We start from the raw sequence: 6,481 nt of genomic DNA, 5'->3' as shown, positions 1-6,481 counted from the left end.
CTTCCCAGAAGCCAAGTTGTCCGGGGCCCGGGAGGGGAGCCCCGCCCGGCGACCCCCGCCCGGCGACCCCCGCGCGGCAGCGGGCGCCGCGAGGAGCAGGGTCCGCGTGGGTCACCTCCCCGCGCGTGGACCTCGCCGCCCCGGGCCCGCACTCCGGCCCCTCCGAGCGCCCCCCAGGCCGCGCCGCGGCGTCGGGACCGAGAAGTCCAGCCCAGCCCACCCTCGGGGGCTGAGGTGCCGGGTTTCTGTGAAAGCCGACACGTCGTGCTCCAAATGGATCCTATTTACCAGAACAGTTTAGGAAGAAAAGAGTCATTCTTCCTAGCGCTGGTTGCTGATGGGCGCAGTGTAGGTATGGGAGTGAGGCTGATCCACCAGGGATTTTGATCTTTAAGAAGCGGTGAAACGTAATATTGACGAGCTTCTGTGCCTTTTTAACTTTTTTCAGAATTGCAAAATAAGGTAACTTTACTTGAGGGCGGGGGAGGCGCTTGATCCTGAAGATAATTGCATTCAGGGGGAGTTTTCCCTGCCCTGCTCTGCAGGAGTGGGCAGGAGGTTCCTCGATGACACCTGTCATCTTTTTCATGTGCAGTGAGGGTCGGGGGTTCTCCTGGTTTTTCACTCATTCCACCTTCTGCTTCCAAATGCTGGATGTGTTTATTTTATCAGCTAACATCTGGCTGTCTCCAAGCATCTTTCCAATTATTTAAGCCAGCTTGTCTCCATAGCTTTTACAATGCCTTCCAAGTTTGTTACAGGTGTGCATCATGTGCATTACTTCAGCCCTAGGCCTTGTTTAAAATGTGTCAGTTGCTGGTCTTCTAGCTTGGGTATAACCAGTAGAACATGTGTATATGTTACACATTTGGAAATCTTTTTAGTATTTTAGAAGTTTTTTTTAAATATATTCAAAAAGTGTAATACGAGGATGATGCAGTTCTAAAAGCAAATTTCTGTCCTATTGGATTTTTACATGCTTAACTTATAGAAAAGTAAAATTATTACTTTAGGGTATTGATTTTTATGATGGGCAAATGTAAGAAACACAGCAAGGTATAATTGAAAAGTTTATTATCTACCATAGCAAAACAAGCCCCTAGTAATCTCAAGGGCAGGTTTCAGCACTCTGCCTGCTCCAGAACTATCAAAATGCACGCAAGTTGCCATTTCCAGGTCATTATCTGGTGGATCTGCTTATACCGTTCCTACCACTCTTGCCCATCTGTTCATTTCTCACACTGGCTTCACCTGTCAGTCAAAGGCCTTCACCAGGAAGCATTCCTCCAGTTTATTTCTAGGCAGAGTGAAGCTCTTCTACCTCTGGTAGTCAAGGCCTCTCTGAGAGCACGTCTTTACACATCCGGATATGCCCGTTGGACAGCTGTGCAGGTTGTTCACTGCACAAGGTCATCCTGCCCAAGGGGCAAGTAGAAGTGGAAATTCAGTTCACACTCCATGTGCCAAGCCTCTGGCAGGATCCTGCTCTCCACTGGAAGAGTTTACCCAGATGTCCAGTGTGCGTTAGTGGTGACCCCATGTAAGCCTGTCCCTGGGGCTGCCCTTTTTTTTTCGACACAGTAAGAGCTCACTCGGGAGGCTGGGGGGCTCAGCGGCGTGGTGGTTAAGGTGTCTGGATCTGTTGGCTTGAAAAACATTCTGGGTCATGTGTGTGCCTGAAATCCTGAAAGGAAAATTGGAGAAGGGATTGTGGCGTGATTGTCCCCCATGGACGGACACTCACTTTCCTGCTCTCTGTCTGCCTCTGGGGAGTACATGCACCCTCTAGCAAATTAAACAACAAAAAAGAGAATGAGTGAAAAAAGGGATTGTTTCTGACGGACTCTAGAAAGAAACAGAAGTTTGGGGAGATTTTTCTGTGTAAGTCAGTATATAGAAATATGCTTCTGTTGGCTCTACCGTATGTCTGGCTGTTCAAGTGATGCCGAGACAGATGTCTTTTCCTTGATTACAGGGAAGGATCTGGAGTGTGAATTCATGGGTGGGCATCCAGGATTTGTGCCAGTATGTGGTGGGCCTCCTCAGCTGATGGCTTTTCAAGGCACTAGGGTTTATGCATTTAATTTTGAGTTTCTGAAAGAGAAGGGAGCAAGAATCTTGAAAGTAAGCCCAGGCCAGCTGGCCGTATGGTTAAGGCGGCTGGATCCCACATGGCCAACTGCATGGTTAGAATTGCAGCCCTGGCGGCCTGAAAAACATGCCGTGTGCATACGTGCTCAAAATCCTAAAAGGAGAATGAAGGAGATGGGATTGTGGCCTGCCCATTCCCCTGGAGGGTACTTTCTCTCTTTCTGTCTCTCTCCAGCAAGCACACATGCCCTCTGGCAAGTTAAAAAAAAAAAAAAAAAAAAAAAAAAAAAGGCCAGAAAGAGATTTGCACCAAACGAACAGGGGAAGTAAAAAAAAAAAAAAAAAAAAAAAAAAGTAAGGCCATAAAGAGATTTGCTCAAATAACCATGCTAATAAGTTGGATTAAAGTGTCATTTTGTGAGCAAGAGTTTAAGTTAACCTCAAAAGACATATTGCAGAATTAAACTAAAAAGAAAATGTTTCAACCAGTGAGACCAACATTTAATATCACAACTTATACATAAAAAATGCAGTTGTCATGTGGGGGCAATTTACAAGCTAAATGGGCTGCAAGGTTTTTTGTTTTTTGCTTGTTTTTTCTTTTTTATGTAAATGTTTTGGCAGAGGGCATGTTTGCTTACAGCAGGAAAAAAATGACAGGGCAGCCAAGAGACTATGAGACAGAAAGTGAGAAATCATCCCCTAGGGGGATGGCTACACTGCAATTCCTTTTCCTTCATTCTCCTCTTGGGATTTTGGGCATGCACACACATGATCCCGGTGTGATTTTTAAGTCACTAGGTCTGGGACTTGAACCATGGTTGGCCATGTGTGAGTCTAACACCATCACGCCACCTGCTGGCCCTGGCTGCAAGATTCTTAAAGATGCTCTAAATTTGTATGTGGTTAAAAACATCTACAACTCGTGGGGCAATCTGTGGGTATTTTTCAAGCTACTATAAGTATAGAAATCATCTCTGAAAATTTTATTCAATTATATAGTTATATGTCAAAAGAACTTGCCAGTTATATGGAATCTCTAGGAGTCACAAATTGAAATAACCTTAAAGAAAATATGGACCAATTCTCCCATTTTATAGGTATGGAAACCAAAAGGCTGCACAAGGTCACTGAGTTTTATGTATGAGTTTAGTTAGGCTGAGTGTTCTGACTTCCTGGCTTCTCCATAATTGCTGTTTATTCAGGTACCTTTAAGAACCTTTCAGTATCTTCCATCATTGGCTTTCAGGGGGAAATCTTGAAGGTATAGACTAAATCTTACATCTGCAGAAATAATTCCCAGCAACAAACATAGTGCCTGGTGGGAAGCAGACATATGGTAAACGCTCACAGAGTAAAGGGCTACATGAAAAACCAGCTGATAACTTACTCATTTGAAGTAATTTTTTTTTTCATTTTAAGTAATTTTTGATACGAAACAAACCAAAGTCCTTTGGACTCAATAATGGAATTTGGCATATGTGTTTTTATTCTTAAAACACAATGAAAAGTATGGGGAACCAGCAGTTAGCGTAATGGCTATGTCACTGGACTCCCATGTAGTCGACCACGGTTCGCATCCTGGACCCAGTGGCTTAAAACTCATGCTGGGCACGTGTGCGTGCGTGCCCAAGATCCCGAGAGGAGAATGGAGGAGAAGGGATTGCGGCATGACCATCCCCCCTGGGGGGTGATTTCTCGCTTTCTGTCTCTCTGTCTCTCTCTGTCTGTCTGGCGAGCGCACGTGCCCTATAGCGAAAGCCTCTCCAAAAAAAAAAAAAAAAAACCACAATGAAAAGTATGAAATACATTTTATAGAATAAGTGAATATCCATCTTATATATTTGAACATATTTGATAGGATATAGGAATTTCCTCCTATATTGCTTTTTACAAAAGAAGCCAGAATTTCTGACAAAAAGGCATAATAAAAAAACTCAGGTTACCCTGTGGTTAAAAGAGCTGGATCCCACGTGGGTGATTGCAGTTTGAATCCTGGCCCCCGTGACTTGAGAAACATGCCTGATGTGTGCATGCATGCCTCAAATCCCAACAGAATGAAGAAATAGAGAAGGGATTGTGGCGTGGCCATGCCCTATTGGGAGAGTGCTTGCTCTCTCTCTGTCTCCTTGTCTGTCTGATGAGTGTGCAGAACCTCTAGCAATTGACAAACAAAACCCTGCAGGAATTGGCATCCGTAGATATGTTTGAATACTAGCCCTAACTCTGTGAGCCTTAAGTATCACCGGCCTCAATTTCTTCGTGTAACCTCCTAAGTCACAGATCTCTTATTAAGATGAAGTGAGCTCACTTTCATGAAAACACTGCAGGACTTGGAACCATAAACAGTAACAAGAGAAGAGTTAGAAGCTGTAGCACTAAGGAGCTGCCAGGCACGGCGTTAGGTGCTCTGAACACATCATTTCATTTATTCCTCTAAATTACAAAAGCAAGGTTGTTTGGAATGAGGAAGAAAACCCAAGCCTAGACAGCTCTCCTTTAATATCGAGCAGGTATTGAATAAGCTCTACATCGTGGTAAGAGCTTTTTTTTTTTTTAAAAAAAAGATTTATTTATTTATTTTTGTTATCATTGTTACTATTTTTAAAAGTCTGACTAGAGAGAGAGAGAGATTGAAAGGGATTATGAGAAAGCAAGTCACCAGGTCCGGGACTTGAACTGTGGTCAGCCATGTGGGAGTCCAGTGCCTTAACCATCACTCCAACTGCTGGTCCCCTGGTAGGAACTTTTAAGCTCTGGGGTCAGCTGATGGTGTGGTGGTTAAGGCATCTGGACTCCACATAGCTGTCCGTGTGGTGTTCTGGACCTAGAGGCTTGATAAAACATGCTGGGTGCATGTGCACACATGCCCAAAATCCTGAGGGAAGAATGGAGGAGATGAGTTACAGTAGTGTGGCCATCCCTCAGCGGGGTGTGCTCTCTCTCTCTCCTCCTTGGAGAGTGCACCCTACACCAAATTAAAAAAAAAAACAACAAAACCCAACCTATATTAAAAAAAAAGACCTTTTAAGCTCTGGAATGATAGCCTGTCAGAGTACTTACTAAAAGTAGAGAAAAACAACAAGTGACTTCAAGTGACAAAAGCAAATCAAGTTTTAGGCGGAGAAAGGATGGGTGAGGTTTGCATCTTGGACCAGCCCCTCTTTAGAGTGTTGTGAATGGATTTAGGGGAGATAAAACTAGAGGAGAGAAGGTCAGTTGAGACAGTTTAGATGATCAAAGGCGGTGACAGTAGAGTCACGGGGACAAAGAGAGGATTCCAGGGAAGGAGGTGGACAGCTGGCAACTGAGAGAAAGTGGACAGCCAGGGAGAACCTCATCCAGTGAAGGGTGACATGCAGGCTCTTCACCGTCAGCAACGTGGAAGGGCAAGGTTGGGGACCAGCAGGGTCCCTTACCCAACTGCACACAATTGGGAAATCCCACAGCTGAGATTTGAATCCAGGCCTTTCTGACGCTGTGTTCCTTCCACGCTTCCATCCTGACTTAGCTGTTGGCATGCCCATAATTTTAAATAAATCGGGGTTTTAAAAAAATCTAAAATTTGAAAACTTTTATTTTATGAGCTGCTTATTTATAACCTTAAGAAAGAACAAAAAGCACCTAGTCAGCAACCCTCCCATTGATGGCGCATGTCAGGGGATCTAGGCTGCTTCCTCACCAGGGGGGTATAATGGTTTTCCCATCCTGGCTCCTGTAGGGTCCAGGCATCCAGCTGGAAATACTCTGCTTCGTTTCCATTTATGAGCTTCGTTGACTGAGTAAGAGTCTGGACTACAGCTTTCATTGTGTTTTCAGGGTGTTCGATTACAAGGTTTCTTTTAAGTTCATGGTTAGATTTCTGAATGTGCCTTTTAGACATTCTTTACGAGTTCCCATTTCTAAGTGATTTGTGTGTGTGTGTGTACTGGAAACAGTATGCAAAACCAGAATTGTGAAAAGTCTTTTATCAGTTTGGGAAATGGCATAGCAAATAAACTTGCAAATCTTCCTTTAAACTGGTAGAAGATTAAGGATTCCCATTGCCTTTAAAATATGGTGATGAATTCTAGTGCAAAATTTTGTTACTATGAAATTCAATTTTTTTTTTTTTTTTTGTCATCTAGTAGAGACTACTCTGTACATAGAGTTTCAGCTCGAAAAGAATGACAGTGGTACCTGCTTCAGAGAAGATTGTTTTGAGAATTAAGAACTAACTGGGTTAATTAACATAGTATGCTTAGACCTGGGTCTGCCACATTGAGAGAGAGCAGTGTTAGCTGTTTCCTTCCTTTCTCTCCTCTCCCTTCCCTCTCCACTCCCTTCCCTCCCCCTTTCCCTCTCCCTTTCCTTCCCCTTCTCCTCTCCACTCCCTTCTCCTCTCCACTCC

The 6,481-nt window shown here is 44.1% G+C and overlaps 1 pseudogene; it reads right to left on the bottom strand.

Annotated features, from left to right (window-relative positions):
* LOC102480878 (AN1-type zinc finger protein 2A pseudogene) overlaps nt 1–6,481 on the bottom strand; it is a 12,724-nt pseudogene that overhangs the window by 1,073 nt on the left and 5,170 nt on the right.

This window comes from Tupaia chinensis, unplaced genomic scaffold (genome assembly GCF_000334495.1).
Source record: "Tupaia chinensis unplaced genomic scaffold, TupChi_1.0 Scaffold000014_1, whole genome shotgun sequence".
Lineage (NCBI taxonomy): Eukaryota > Metazoa > Chordata > Mammalia > Scandentia > Tupaiidae > Tupaia > Tupaia belangeri.
This window is presented reverse-complemented; position numbering and strand designations above follow the sequence as displayed.